General features: G+C 45.4%; 1 long non-coding RNA gene across 1 annotated transcript; it reads right to left on the bottom strand.

Moving 5' to 3' along the window:
- Positions 1 to 5,662: 5,662 nt before the first annotated feature.
- Positions 5,663 to 14,903, bottom strand: LOC134935577 (uncharacterized). The gene is made up of 3 exons (XR_010180264.1): positions 12,962 to 14,903; positions 6,936 to 7,016; positions 5,663 to 5,741 (listed from the first exon to the last, which is right to left on the bottom strand). It is a non-coding gene; the product is annotated as an uncharacterized LOC134935577 (long non-coding RNA).
- Positions 14,904 to 16,286: the final 1,383 nt, after the last annotated feature.

Raw genomic sequence — 16,286 nt, 5'->3', positions numbered from 1 at the left:
GACGCAGTACGGTAGTCCACGGCAGTAGCTACCTCTGTGTCGGCAGTCGCTCGTCCATCCATAAGTATACTAGTATCCATCCATCTCCATTGTTTACCTGAGGTGCCATTTAGTTGTGCCTATTAAAATATGTAGAAAAAAAATGTTGAGGTTCCAAAAATAGGGAAAGATCAAGATCGACTTCCACCTCGTGCTGAAGCTGCTGCCACTAGTCATGGCCGAGACGATGAAATGCCAGCAACGTCGTCTGCCAAGGCCGATGCCCAATGTCATAGTACAGAGCATGTAAAATCCAAAACACCAAATATCAGTAAAAAAAGGACTCAAAAATCTAAAATAAAATTGTCAGAGGAGAAGCGTAAACTTGCCAATATGCCATTTACCACACGGAGTGGCAAGGAACGGCTGAGGCCCTGGCCTATGTTCATGGCTAGTGGTTCAGCTTCACATGAGGATGGAAGCACTCAGCCTCTCGCTAGAAAAATGAAAAGACTCAAGCTGGCAAAAGCACAGCAAAGAACTGTGCGTTCTTCGAAATCACAAATCCACAAGGAGAGTCCAATTGTGTCGTTTGCGATGCCTGACCTTCCCAACACTGGACGTGAAGAGCATGCGCCTTCCACCATTTGCACGCCCACTGCAAGTGCTGGAAGGAGCACCCGCAGTCCAGTTCCTGATAGTCAGATTGAAGATGTAAGTGTTGAAGTACACCAGGATGAGGAGGATATGGGTGTTGCTGGCGCTGGGGAGGAAATTGACCAGGAGGATTCTGATGGTGAGGTGGTTTGTTTAAGTCAGGCACCCGGGGAGACACCTGTTGTCCGTGGGAGGAATAGGGCCATTGACATGCCTGGTGAAAATACCAAAAAAATCAGCTCTTCAGTGTGGAAGTATTTCAACAGAAATGCGGACAACAGGTGTCAAGCCGTGTGTTGCCTTTGTCAAGCTGTAATAAGTAGGGGTAAGGACGTTAACCACCTCGGAACATCCTCCCTTATACGTCACCTGCAGCGCATTCATCATAAGTCAGTGACAAGTTCAAAAACTTTGGGCGACAGCGGAAGCAGTCCACTGACCAGTAAATCCCTTCCTCTTGTAACCAAGCTCACGCAAACCACCCCACCAACTCCCTCAGTGTCAATTTCCTCCTTCCCCAGGAATGCCAATAGTCCTGCAGGCCATGTCACTGGCAATTCTGACGAGTCCTCTCCTGCCTGGGATTCCTCCGATGCATCCTTGCGTGTAATGCCTACTGCTGCTGGCGCTGCTGTTGTTGCTGCTGGGAGTCGATGGTCATCCCAGAGGGGAAGTCGTACTCGTAAGACCACTTTTACTACTTCCACCAAGCAATTGACTGTCCAACAGTCCTTTGCGAGGAAGATGAAATATCACAGCAGTCATCCTGCTGCAAAGCGGATAACTGAGGCCTTGGCATCCTGGGCGGTGAGAATTGTGGTTCCGGTGTCCATCATTACTGCAGAGGCAACTAGAGACTTGTTGGAGGTACTGTGTCCCCGGTACCAAACACCATCTAGGTTCCATTTCTCTAGGCAGGCGATACCGAAAATGTACACAGACCTCAGAAAAAGACTCACCAGTGTCCTAAAAAATGCAGTTGTACCCAATGTCCACTTAACCACGGACATGTGGACAAGTGGAGCAGGGCAGACTCAGGACTATATGACTGTGACAGCCCACTGGGTAGATGTATGGACTCCCGCCGCAAGAACAGCAGCGGCGGCACCAGTAGCAGCATCTCGCAAACGCCAACTCTTTCCTAGGCAGGCTACGCTTTGTATCACCGCTTTCCAGAATACGCACACAGCTAAAAACCTCTTACGGCAACTGAGTAGATCATCGCAGAATGGCTTACCCCAATTGGACTCTGCTGTGGATTTGTGGCATCGGACAACGCCAGCAATATTGTGTGTGCATTAAATATGGGCAAATTCCAGCACGTCCCATGTTTTGCACATACCTTGAATTTGGTGGTGCAGAATTATTTAAAAAACGAGAGGGGCGTGCAAGAGATGCTGTCGGTGGCCAGAAGAATTGCGGGACACTTTCGGCGTACAGGCACCACGTACAGAAGACTGGAGCACCACCAAAAACGCCTGAACCTGCCCTGCCATCATCTGAAGCAAGAAGTGGTAACGAGGTGGAATTCAACCCTCTATATGCTTCAGAGGTTGGAGGAGCAGCAAAAGGCCATTCAAGCCTATACAACTGAGCACGATATAGGAGGTGGAATGCACCTGTCTCAAGCGCAGTGGAGAATGATTTCAACGTTGTGCAAGGTTCTGCAACCTTTTGAACTTGCCACACGTGAAGTCAGTTCAGACACTGCCAGCCTGAGTCAGGTCATTCCCCTCATCAGGCTTTTGCAGAAGAAGCTGGAGACATTGAAGGAGGAGCTAACACAGAGCGATTCCGCTAGGCATGTGGGACTTGTGGATGGAGCCCTTAATTCGCTTAACAAGGATTCACGGGTGGTCAATCTGTTGAAATCAGAGCACTACATTTTGGCCACCGTGCTCGATCCTAGATTTAAAACCTACCTTGGATCTCTCTTTCCGGCAGACACAAGTCTGCTGGGGTTCAAAGAACTGCTGGTGACAAAATTGTCAAGTCAAGCGGAACGCGACCTGTCAACATCTCCTCCTTCACATTCTCCCGCAACTGTGGGTGCGAGGAAAAGGCTCAGAATTCCGAGCCCACCCGCTGGCGGTGATGCAGGGCAGTCTGGAGCGACTGCTGATGCTGACATCTGGTCCGGACTGAAGGACCTGACAACGATTACGGACATGTCGTCTACTGTCACTGCATATGATTCTCTCCCCATTGAAAGAATGGTGGAGGATTATATGAGTGACCGCATCCAAGTAGGCACGTCAGACAGTCCGTACTTATACTGGCAGGAAAAAGAGGCAATTTGGAGGCCCTTGCACAAACTGGCTTTATTCTACCTAAGTTGCCCTCCCACAAGTGTGTACTCCGAAAGAGTGTTTAGTGCCGCCGCTCACCTTGTCAGCAATCGGCGTACGAGGTTACATCCAGAAAATGTGGAGAAGATGATGTTCATTAAAATGAATTACAATCCTCCGTGGAGACATTGACCAGCAGCAATTGCCTCCACAAAGTACACAGGGAGCTGACATGGTGGATTCCAGTGGGGACGAATTGATAATCTGTGAGGAGGGGGATGTACACGGTGATATATCGGAGGATGATGATGAGGTGGACATCTTGCCTCTGTAGAGCCAGTTTGTGCAAGGAGAGATTAATTGCTTCTTTTTTGGTGGGGGTCCAAACCAACCCGTCATTTCAGTCACAGTCGTGTGGCAGACCCTGTCACTGAAATGATGGGTTGGTTAAAGTGTGCATGTCCTGTTTATACAACATAAGGGTGGGTGGGAGGGCCCAAGGACAATTCCATCTTGCACCTCTTTTTTCTTTCATTTTTCTTTGCGTCATGTGCTGTTTGGGGGGTGTTTTTTGGAAGGGCCATCCTGCGTGACACTGCAGTGCCACTCCTAGATGGGCCAGGTGTTTGTGTCGGCCACTAGGGTCGCTTAGCTTACTCACACAGCTACCTCATTGCGCCTCTTTTTTTCTTTGCGTCATGTGCTGTTTGGGGAGTGTTTTTTGGAAGGGCCATCCTGCGTGACACTGCAGTGCCACTCCTAGATGGGCCAGGTGTTTGTGTCGGCCACTAGGGTCGCTTAGCTTACTCACACAGCTACCTCATTGCGCCTCTTTTTTTCTTTGCGACGTGCTGTTTGGGGAGTGTTTTTTGGAAGGGCCATCCTGCGTGACACTGCAGTGCCACTCCTAGATGGGCCAGGTGTTTGTGTCGGCCACTAGGGTCGCTTAGCTTACTCACACAGCTACCTCATTGCGCCTCTTTTTTTCTTTGCGTCATGTGCTGTTTGGGGAGTGTTTTTTGGAAGGGCCATCCTGCGTGACACTGCAGTGCCACTCCTAGATGGGCCAGGTGTTTGTGTCGGCCACTTGGGTCGCTTAGCTTAGCCATCCAGCGACCTCGGTGCAAATTTTAGGACTAAAAATAATATTGTGAGGTGTTCAGAATAGACTGAAAATGAGTGGAAATTATGGTTATTGAGGTTAATAATACTTTGGGATCAAAATGAACCCCAAATTCTATGATTTAAGCTGTTTTTTAGGGTTTTTTGAAAAAAACACCCGAATCCAAAACACACCCGAATCCGACACAAAAAATTTGGTGAGGTTTTTCCAAAACGCGTTCGAACCCAAAACACGGCCGCGGAACTGAACCCAAAACCAAAACACAAAACCCGAAAAATTTCCGGTGCTCATCACTAATGGGGGGTCATTCCGAGTTGTTCGCTCGTTGACGATTTTTGCAACGGAGCGATTAAGGCAAATATGCGCATGCGCACGGTACACAGTGCGCTAAGTATTTTAGCACAAAATTTAGTAGATTTACTCACGTCCGAACTAAGAATTTTCATCGTTGAAGTGATCGGAGTGTGATTGACAGGAAGTGGGTGTTTCTGGTCGGAAACTGACCGTTTTCTGTGAGTGTGCGGAAAAACGCAGGCGTGCCAGGACAAAACGCGGGAGTGTCTGGAGAAACGGGGGAGTGGCTGGCCGAACGCAGGGCGTGTTTGTGATGTCAAACCAGGAACGAAACGGGCTGAGCTGATCGCAGTGTAGGAGTAAGTCTCGAGCTACTCAGAAACTGCAAAGAATTTTCTATTCGCAATTCTGCTAATCTTTCGTTCGCAATTCTGCTAAGCTAAGATACACTCCCAGAGGGCAGCGGCCTAGCGTGTGCAATGCTGCTAAAATCTGCTAGCGAGCGAACAACTCGGAATGACCCCCATGGTTTTGCCCAACTGCTAACAAATTTGCTGCTGCGATCAACTCTGAATTACCCCCATAGAACAGACATATGCTAAGATGCATATATTTTGTATCTGCACATTGGTGGTCATATCGAGTTGTTTGCTCGCTAGCAGTTTTTAGCAGCCGTGCAAACGCTATGCCGCCTCCCACTGGGAGTGTATGTTAGCTTAGCAGAAGTGCGAACGAAAGGATCGCAGATCGGCGGCAACTTTTTTTGTGCAGTTTTAGAGTAGCTCAATACTTACTCAGCGCTTGCGATGACTTCAGACTGTTCAGTTCCTGTTTTGACGTCACAAACACGCCCTGCATTCGCCAAGCCACGCCTACGTTTTTCCTGGCACGCCTGCGTTTTTTTGAACTCTTCCTGAAAACGGTCAGTTGACTCCCAGAAACACCCTCTTCATGTCAATCACTCTGCGGCAAGCAGTGCAACTGAAAAGCTTTGGTAGACCCTGTGTGAAACTACATTGTTTGTTGTAATAGTACGTCGCACGTGCGCATTGCGCCGCATACGCATGCGCAGAAGTGCCGGTTTTTTTGCCTTATCGCTGCACAGCGAACGAATGCAGCTAGCGGTCAACTCAGAATGACCACCATTGCCATTTGCATCCATGAACAGAAATTTGTGCAGCTCAGAAATAGGCCCCATAGGGAGTGGTGCCACAGATTACTCATGGGTTCAGTGTGTGGGCCCCCTATCCAGCTTGATTCATTGTTGTACCACACAACCAGTAGCCATTCTAGATACACCACTAGGTAATAAGCATTACCTGAAACATTACCATCATGGTCCCCTCTTGGCCCTCCTCATGCTCCTGCTACTCCTCTTGGCATCTGCCTTTTTGCTATGTCTGTGAATACCAAAAACATTATATTGGAACTGTACAGTGCATTTACCACTTAAAACAGTACTTACATTTGCTGGGTTCCAGTGTATAGACAGTTTTTTTGCCTCAACGCTGCACAGCGAACGAATGCAGCTAGCGATCAACTTGGAATGACCACCCATGTGCACTGCAGGTGGGGTAGATATAACATGTGCAGAGAGAGTTAGATTTGGGTGGGGTGTGTTCAGACTGAAATCTAAATTGCAGTGTAAAAATAAAGCAGCCAGTATTTACCCTGGACAGAAACAATGTAACCCACCCAAATCTAACTCTCTCTGCAAATGTTATATCTGCTCCACCTGCAATGCACATGGGGGGTAATTCCAAGTTGATCGCAGCAGGAAATTTTTTAGCAGTTGGGCAAAACCATGTGCACTGCAGGGGAGGCAAATATAACATGTGCAGAGAGAGTTAGATTTGGGTGGGTTATTTTGTTTCTGTGCAGGGTAAATACTGGCTGCTTTATTTTTAAACTGCAATTTAGATTACAGATTGAACACACCACACCCAAATCTAACTCTCTCTGCACATGTTAAATCTGCCTCCCCTGCAGTGCACATGGTTTTGCCCAACTGCTAAAAAATTTCCTGCTGCGATCAACTCTGAATTACCCCCATAGAACAGACATATGCTAAGATGCATATATTTTGTATCTGCACATTGCAATTTGCATCCATGAACAGAAATTTGTGCAGCTCAGAAATAGGCTCCATAGGGAGTGGTGCCACAGATTACTCATGGGTTCAGTGTTTGGGCCCCCTATCCGGGTGTAGTGTGGCTGACCGGCGGTCAGCTTACCGACGCCGGGATCCCAGCGGCATACCGACGCCGGGATCCCGGCGGGGAGGGGCGAGTGCAGCAAGCCCCTTGCAGGCTCGCTGTGCTCGCCACACTGTGGGCTTGGTGGCGACCTGTGGTCGCCACTGGTTCTATTCCCACTCTATGGGTGTCGTGGACACCCACGAGTGGAAATAGTCCCTGCTGGTCGGCATGTCGACCATCGGGATAGTGAGGGGTCGGGATGGTGGAGGAGGTCATGTGACTGTCGGTCTCCCGACCGCCGGTCACATGAATACCACCCCCCTATCCAGCTTGACTCATTGTTGTACCACACAACCAGCAGCCATTCTAGATACACCACTAGGTAATAAGCATTACCTGAAACATTACCATCATGGTCCCCTCTTGACCCTCCTCATGCTCCTGCTACTCCTCTTGGCATCTGCCTTTTTGCTATGTCTGTGAATACCAAAAACAATATATTGGGACTGTACAGTGCATTTACCACTTAAAACAGTACTTACATTTGCTGGGTTCCAGTGTATAGACAGTGGGGTATATTTACTAAGATTCGTATTTGTGACGATTTGGTGGGGGTTTAATCTCGAATTGCATCGGTCGTGTTTTTTTTCCAACTTTTTGAATAAAGTGCATGTAATTTACTAAGCTGCCGAGTTGTCTTCTTTTGTATTTTCCGATGTCGATGTGATTAGTATTGTCGGGCACTGTTTTACGGGAGTGATTAGTAAAACACTGCCGGACTTAACACAATGAATCCCGTCCAGGTCAGTGAGATCCGTGTAGGGCTTCATTGTGTACATTATATGAAGTCTGTAAAGTGTTAAAAATGCAAAAAAAATTTGCGTGGGGTCCCCCCTCCTAAACATAACCAGCCTCGGGCTCTTTGAGCAGGTCCTGGTTGAAAAAATACAGGGGAAAAAATTACTGGGGTCCCCCCATATGTAATCAACCAGCACTGGGCTCTGCGTCCGGTCCTGGTTAAAAAAATATGGGGGACAAAAGTTGTAGGGGTCCCCCGTATTTTTTAAACCAGCACCGGGCTCCACTAGCCAGAGAGATAATGCCACAGCCGGGGGACACTTTTATACTGGTCCCTGCGGCCGTGGCATTGCCACCCCAACTAGTCACCCCTGGTTCCTCCAGTCACCCAAGGGCCAGGGGTGAAGCCCGATGCTGTCCCCCCCCATCCGTGGCCGGTGGATGGGAGGCTGATAACCATTGTGTAAAATGAAAGAATATTGTTTTTTGTAGAAGAACTACATGTCCCAGCAAGCCTCCCCCGCAAGCTGGTACTTGGAGAACCAGAAGTACCAGCATGCGGGAAAATAACGGGCCCGCTGGTACCTGTAGTTCTACTACAAAAAAATACCCCAAAAAATACACAACACACACAACCTTGACAGTACAACTTTAATTGACATACATGCACACTTACACACACACATACTTACGTATATGTTGATACGGAGCACCTCGGTCCCCTTGTCCAGTAGAATCCACGAGGTACCTGTAAATAAAAATTATACTTACACACAATCCAGTGTAGATCTGTCCTCTTCTTTCACTTTGTAATCCACGTACTTGTTGAAAATAAAAAAACGAATAACCCGGTCCACGCTACTAAAGGGGTTCCATGTTTACACATGGAACCCTTTTCCCCGACTGGTTACAATGTAGCTTAGCGGCGCTCCATTCTAACCAATGATGGGAACTTTGCGGTCTGCAGTGAACCGCAAAGTTAATTGCGGTCACCCACAAGAGTGACCCCAATTAACTTTGCGGTTAACCGCAGACCGCAAAGTTCCCATCATTGGTTATAATGGAGCTGCGCTAAGCTACATTGTAACCAGTGCGCTCCTCCTGATTGACAGTGCAGGACGCACAGCCAATCAGGAGAGTGCCATGAGGTGGCTCTCCCTGATTGGCTGGCGGGACCTTCACTGACAGAAGTTACGGGGGGTCCCACCAGTCGGGGAAAGGGGTTCCATGTGTAAACATGGAACCCCTTTAGTAGCGTGGACCGGGTTATTAGTTTTTTATTATTTTCAACAAGTACATGGATTACAAAGTGAAAGAAGAGGACAGATCTAAAGTGGATTGTTTGTAAGTATAATTTTTATATACAGGTACCTCGTGGATTATACTGGACAAGGGGACCGAGGTGCTCCGTATCAACATATACGTAAGTATGTGTGTGTGTAAGTGTGCATGTATGTCAATTAAAGTTGTACTGTCAAGGTTGTGTGTGTTGTGTATTTTTTGGGGTATTTTTTTGTAGTAGAACTACAGGTTCCAGCGGGCCCATTATTTTCCCGCATGCTGGTACTTCTGGTTCTCCAAGTACCAGCATGCGGGGGAGGCTTGCTGGGACATGTAGTTCTTCTACAAAAAAAAATATTCTTTCATTTTACACAATGGCTATCAGCCTCCCATCCACCGGCCACGGATGGGGGGGGACAGCCTCCGGTTTCACCCCTGGCCCTTGGGTGGCTGTAGGGGGGTCCCCTTGATTTAAGGGGTCCCCACTCCTCCAGGGTACCCCGGCCAGGGGTCACTAGTTGGGGGGGGGGTAATGCCAGGCCGCAGGGACCAGTATAAAAGTGTCCCCGGCTGTGGCATTATCTCTCTGGCTAGTGGAGCCCGGTGCTGGTTTAAAAAATACAGGGGACCCCTACGTCCTTTATCCCCCATATTTTTTGAACCAGGACCGGACGCAGAGCCTGGTGCTGGTTGATTAAATATGGGGGTACCCCAGTAATTTTTTCCCCTGTATTTTTTCAACCAGGACCGGCTCAAAGAGCCCGAGGCTGGTTATGCTTAGGAGGGGGGACTCCATGCAAATTGTTTTTTTGATTTTTAACACATTCACACCCTTTCCCACTGATAAGCATGCACGGATCTCACTGATCCGTGCATGCCTATCAGAATACGGATTAAAAAAACAGGTCTATTTGAAAACTGCTTTTTTTTTTTTTTTTTAAGAATGTTAACATTTCCCGGCAGTGTTTGGCTATTGCCGGCGGTGATTGAGAATACAAATTCTTAGTAAATTACTGAGTTGTATACCTAAACGGCGTGTTTGACCGATGGTGTATTCATTCGTATTTGTGTTCTCTGGCGTCTAAAAAAATATGAATGCCCTCATCACTGCCGAGATTTCTGTTTAGTAAATTTCTGAGATGACACTTTGAGAAAAAAAAACCAAATCGGTCAAAATTGGGAGCTTGGTAAATATACCTCCGTGTCTAGAGTGACAATATGTTGACCCCATATGGTCGACATGCAATAAGTTGACACGATCAAAAGGTCGACAGGTAAATGTTGACTGTGCTTATGGTCAACAGGTACAAATGGTTGACAGTGTCAAAGTGTCGACATGACAGTGGTCGACACATAAATGGTTGACAACAGTTTTTGGAATTATTTACATTTTTTTCAACCTTTGCTTCATTTTCCATTCACGTGGGCTTTGATTAAGTAACCTGTGGTGAGCACAGTGGTAAAGGAGGGAGGAACCTTGCCTGAAGCGTGGCGAGTAAAGCAAGCATGGGAGGGTCTATGATTGCACTAATCATGGTCATAGACTGTGAAATGGACAAATTTTGGCTCAAAAAAATGTATTAACCTTTGTTTGTGTCGACCATTTCCATGTCGACCTTTTTATACCTGTTGACATTAGACAGTCAACTTTTTCACTGTCACCCTTTGACCCTATCGACCTTTTATATGTCGACCATATGGGGTTAACAAATTTACTATCTAATATGTGTAGATCTTTTATACTACACATACATTTGTAAACTGCATTGTGATGTTACAACTTAATATTTGACACTCAGTCATTATAAGTATTGTGGAAGGGTTAGTGATTAATTATTATTTCATAGCAACTTGGATAAATTATAGAGTAAGCCAGTGTTTGCCAAATCTGGTCATCAGGGCCTGTAAGATGGCATGTTTCCCAAAGCTCCTAGCTTGAGCAGAAGAGTATTCATTAGAGACGGATACATTTGAAAATACCCACACAATGCTCTGCTTCTGGACTTTTCCCTAAATTTATGATTGCTGGCACCAGTGTTGAACAGGTTAATTTATAAGAAAAGTGTTTCACTACAAGTGATGGCAATCATTTATTAAGAGGGATGTCCAGGAGCAGAGTATTCTGTCCCTCCTGGAGAGGGTCATGTTGGGAGGTATGCCCACAGGTGGCACTAATATGCACACATGGTAAATGGGATTGTGTGATGATCAAGTTTACATACATTTACCACATAATCTAGATAAACAATATATTTACATATTTAAATGACATACAGTATATAATACTTATTGCATACCTCACAACATGACCCTCTCCAGGAGGGACAGAATGCTCTGCTCCTGGACTTCCCTCTTAATTTATGATTGCCATCACCTGTGCTGAAACAACTTTCTTATCCATTTACCTGTTCAACACAGGTGCTGGCAATCATAAATGAAGAGAAAAGTCTAGAAGCAGAGCATTTTGTCCCTCCTGGAGAAGGTCATGTTGGGAGGTATGTTATTGTTCTCCTCAATTCCATCAACATCAACAGATCTGTCTGCCATCGGCTAGATCACTCCACCTACACCTGATAATAGTTCTCCTCACATCCAACTCCGGGCGTCAGTGACGCCGGGTCGACTGAGAGGACTGCATTTTCATTACATGTAGAACAGGCCTATAATTTCTGATACACCTGTCTACTTGGCTCTTCACGTGAAGATCTAGACATCCTTATCTTAATAATACAGTGGGGTACAGTATTTTGAATCAAACACTTCTTATTGGTTTTGTACCCTAAATTGTCTCATTGGTTGCACACACGGCATTTCTCATTGACTACACTACACTAAATTATTATAACAAAAACATTTAAACAAAATGGTGTGGCCGCTACCCAGGCTACACCGGTAATGGCAAAATCGGGGAGCAAAAATACTTTGGGCTCATACACAAATTGCTATAACCAGCACTAGCACTACAAGCCTAGGATGGTACTGTAATTGCTAAATGGAGGCACAAAGTGCATACAGTAGGAGTATAGCATACCTGAAGGTGCAAGGTGAACCACAAGTGCCATCATTCTGTGGCTTCCTGGGAACTTTAAAACTTATAGTGTGCTAGGAAAAAGTAAAAAAAAAAAACCCAGGAACACACAGTAATAAAAATTCTTTATTAACAAAAGGCCATTCTGCAGCAAGTCAGATCTGTGTTTGTGGCACAATGATGACCAACAGCATCATAGGCGTGCGCACAGGGTGTGCGTGGTGTGCACAGGCACACCCTAATGCAGACGCCTGCCTGGTAAATCATCACTGCTCCACCCCCACCTCACACATGCCTCCTAGTCTGACTTTCGGGTAATTTAAACATGATGTGTGTGCAGTCGCGGCGTGACACAATTATGTCATGCGGTATACAGGCCTGTCCGTCTGCCTACCCACCTGCTCTCTCCCCTGTACTGTGCGGAGCCGCTCAGATGCTCCGGAGGATATTAAGAAGGTCATTGGGGTCTGGCGCAACTTGAAGGGGGCAAAGGGGGTCAGTGATGCAATGACAGGGGGGGGACCATAAATGTTATGCCTAGGGGCGGCCTGCCCCCTAAATCCACCTTGATCAGTACCTAGGGCTGAATTCAACCAGTTGCAAGTTGTCCATGAATTGCTCAAAGCAGTTTGTTTAACGCAATTCAGTTGCGTAATGTTAACTTCAGTGGATCCAAGAACACCTGACATTCCACATCCAAAGTTATTATACTCATCTTCACAATGCAGAGCTCTGTTCAGTCTGTGTAATGAAGGTGTAACTTCAAAACACAACAGTATCTACTGCTGGCAATTATTTATGTAACCCTTGTCTCAGGGAGTAAAATGAAAGTAAATTTACACCTGAATGTAGTGCCTCCACCCAAAATATTTATCCTTTTCACTAATAATGAAATAGGGTCAGGGTATATTTGGGAACACCCTATACTACCACAGTATGCATATATCTACAATAAGTTATCTACTCCTTACTTATATTATATACCTTCTTTCTTCACAGGTTATCCGGCTTTGACTCACTGGTGGTCACTTCCTCTCCAATTCAAGGACATAGGTAAATAATGTACTAGACACAATCCATTTGTTTTGTTTCGTTTTGTTTTAGAATTTACTCACATGGATAAAAGATACCATACATAAATATTTTACACTATATTTCATTACAGCCCCAAATAAGAAAAAAATAATTATATTAAATTAGAATATCCACTTGAGATTCCACATTTCATATCCATTAGTTGTTAAATATATACATATATAATTATATAATTATATATAAACATACAACCACAAGTTACAACACATACAATAGATACCTTAATAGAGAGATTTTACTGTGGAACTACTATAAAATCCCACACCTAGATATAGTCCAAACAGTTAATTGGCTCCTCCCTTGGATAACTTTAGCTTATCTGCTGTAATCCTCCCTAGCGTGGATATGGGATTAGTTATATATGCATATATAATCTAGTAATTTTGATACAGAGCCACGTATTTCTTCCAAGTTAAATAAGCAGATACTCTGTAACATGGTAATTCTCCTTTAAAGAATGACAGCTGGTGCTCCTAGGTAATAAAGACTTCTATCTGTTGGAGGGAGTTTCCATATGATTTAACTGTAGTTAACTGTGAGCAGAAATCAGACTCCTGCACAATAAATACGTTGTTTCTATTGAAGTAAGGTGTATCCATGCGATGTTACACTGAATCTACATTGATACAAATAATGTAACTGTATCCAATTCTCCTTTAAAGAACGACAGCTGGTGCTCCTAGTTAATAAGGACTTCTATCTGCTGTATGAAGTTTCCAGATGTATTAACTGTAGGTAACTGTGAGCAGAAATAAGACTCCTGCACAATAAATACTTTGTTGCTATTGAAGTAAGGTGTATCCATACGATGTTACACTGAATTTACATTGACACAAATAATGTAACTGTATCAAAGTCTGACTAGACTAGTTGGATGCACTTGAATGAATTATAAATCCTGTGCTTGTCTGGAGTTACATCCTTCCGTGCAATGTAATAAGTTTATAGTCTATATCCACATATGTACTGATGACCAGCCAGTTATAGATTGGAGCTGATTAGTATTATTTCCATATTTTACTGGGAGATATCAGTTAACACAGTCGGTTTGTTATAGCTCACTAATTAAAGTTAATTAGAAAGTAGCGGTGAGCTGGTAGTTAATAATAATATATGGTGACAATAGCTGCCACAAAAGTACTGTGTTCCTATATTAGTGTCTATTGTAAATAGGTGCACCGTAAGAATAGCATTACAGACCTTAGATGTCTTCAGTAAGTGTCTCCGGACACTTACTACAACTCAAATAGATAGCCCCGCCCACTTGATCTCTCATTGGTGGGCAGTGAATTGCTAGAAGGATTCTTATTAGAGTAGTGCTGTTCTGGGGTTAAATGCCGCTGCAGGATCTGTGTAAGCAGTTCTTCTTCGTCAGCTCTGGAGAATCTCCCAGCCGCCGCTTCTGTGACCAGGTAACTGTTTCTAGGAAGGCACCGATATAACACTTGCTGCGGGTGCCGGTCACCGCTCCACCGGCTCTCCACTCTGCTCGGCTCCTATTGACAGCCGCTGATTGCGCTGGTCACCGCTCCCCCCGGCTCTTCACTCTGCCGGGTTCCTGCTGCTAGCCGCTACTTGCGCCGGTCACCGCTCCCCCGGCTCTCCGCTTTGCCAGGCTCTGTTTTGATAGCGGCTGCTGACGCCAGTCACACTTCACGAGCTCTTCACCCTGCCGAGCTCCTACTAGTAGCCGCCGCTGACACCGGTCACCGCTCCCCCGGCTCTCCGCTTTGCCAGGTTCTGTTTTGATAGCTGCTGCTGACGCCAGTCACACTTCACGAGCTCTTCACCCTGCCGAGCTCCTACTAGTAGCCGCCGCTGACACCGGTCACCGCTCTCCCGGCTCGTCACTCCACACGGCTCTTACAGGCGGGTCACTGACTACTCAGGTCTCAGCTTCTTTCAGGCTCTTCACTCCGCCCGGCACCTTCTGATAGCCGCTTCTTGCGTCGGTATCCTCTTCTCTGGCTCTGGCCGGCAGCAGCTGATAGCTTACATCCCTTCAGTGTGCTATCGCTCGTTAGGGAGACCCCTCATCTCCACTGCGCCGCCAATGTCTACAGCACAGCTCTTGGTGGCGGGCAGTGAGAGATAGAAGTATCTCCCTCAGAGGCGCACACACGAGTCCCCAACAGCGCTTCAGCTCCCCCTTTTATACAGGAGCCCCAGGGGCCACGAGAGCAGGCTCAGTCCTCAGGGGGTAAAGTTTTCCCGCCTACAGCTCGAGCTATGTTGAGATAGTCCTCGTGCCTTGCTGATTCATGAAACAACACTGTAGTCACCATTTTATCCACACAGCGTCCACTAAAACAGTTCAGTAAATGTTTATAAATAAGGGTCCTTATTCCCTATCATTAGGATAGGTATGAGACACTGGTATTTTTTTTTTTGGTACAATTAACAAAAGCACGTTCAATCTCCCCCTTATATTTACCTCAATATAAATAAATACCTCACAATCCATTAAATAAATAATAAAAAAAAAACACTACTATGCCCATATATAATATATATATATATATATATATATATATATATATATATATATATATATATATATTTACAGCTATATGCATCTACCTATATACACACTTTTAAACATTACTACATTTACATTTATCTTTAAGGCTTGTGGGGGCACCGGGACAGCTAAATTGCAGGGGCCACCTCCAATATGGCCCCATACCTCCCAACATGAAGATCTCCAGGAGGGACACAATGCTCTGCTTCTGGATTTTTATCTTAATTTGATTGCCGGCACCTGTGTTGTACAGGTTAATGGATAAGAAAGGTGTTTCAGCACAGGTGACTGCAATCATAAATTAAGAGGGAAGTCCAGGAGCAGAGCATTCTGTCCCTCCTGGAGAGGGTCGTGTTGGGAGGTATGTGTGGCCCTCACACTGGCCTCCAATATATTACATTGTGCATAACTCCCAACATGACCCTTTCCTAGAGGTTCAAAATGCTACCTGGCCTTCCCTCTTAATATATGATTGGTGTCACATGTGTATTTAATTGATAAGAAAGGTGTTTCAACACAGATGATTAATCATAATTTAAGAAGGAAGTCCATGTAGAGAGCATGTTGTCCCTCCTGGAATGGGTCATGTTGGGATATATGGATTGTGTATGTTAAATTTAAACCAATTGTTTATATTAGATTTAAACTAGAGATGTGCACCGGACACTTTTTGGGGTTTTGGTTTTGGATCTGGATCTCCGTTCGCGTTTTGGATTTGGATTGGTTTTGCCAAAACCACCCTTGTGGGTTTTGATTTTGGATCTGGATTTTTTTTTAAAAACAGCAACATAAAAACAGCTAAAATGACAGAATTTTTTTTGTTTTGTTCCTACTGTATTAACCTGAATAACATAAATTTCCACTCATTTCCAGTCTATTCTGAACACCTCACAATATTGTTTTTAGGCAAAAGGTTGCACCAAGGTTGCTGGATGACTAAGCTAAATGACACAAGTGGGCGGCACATCACCTGGCCCATCTAGGAGTGGCACTGCAGTGGCAGACAGGATGGCAGTTTTAAAAA

The sequence above is a fragment of the Pseudophryne corroboree genome, chromosome 6 (assembly GCF_028390025.1).
Source record: "Pseudophryne corroboree isolate aPseCor3 chromosome 6, aPseCor3.hap2, whole genome shotgun sequence".
NCBI classification, from domain to species: domain Eukaryota; kingdom Metazoa; phylum Chordata; class Amphibia; order Anura; family Myobatrachidae; genus Pseudophryne; species Pseudophryne corroboree.
The sequence above is the reverse complement of the archived record's forward strand: the minus strand, read 5'-3'. Positions and strand labels throughout refer to the sequence as shown.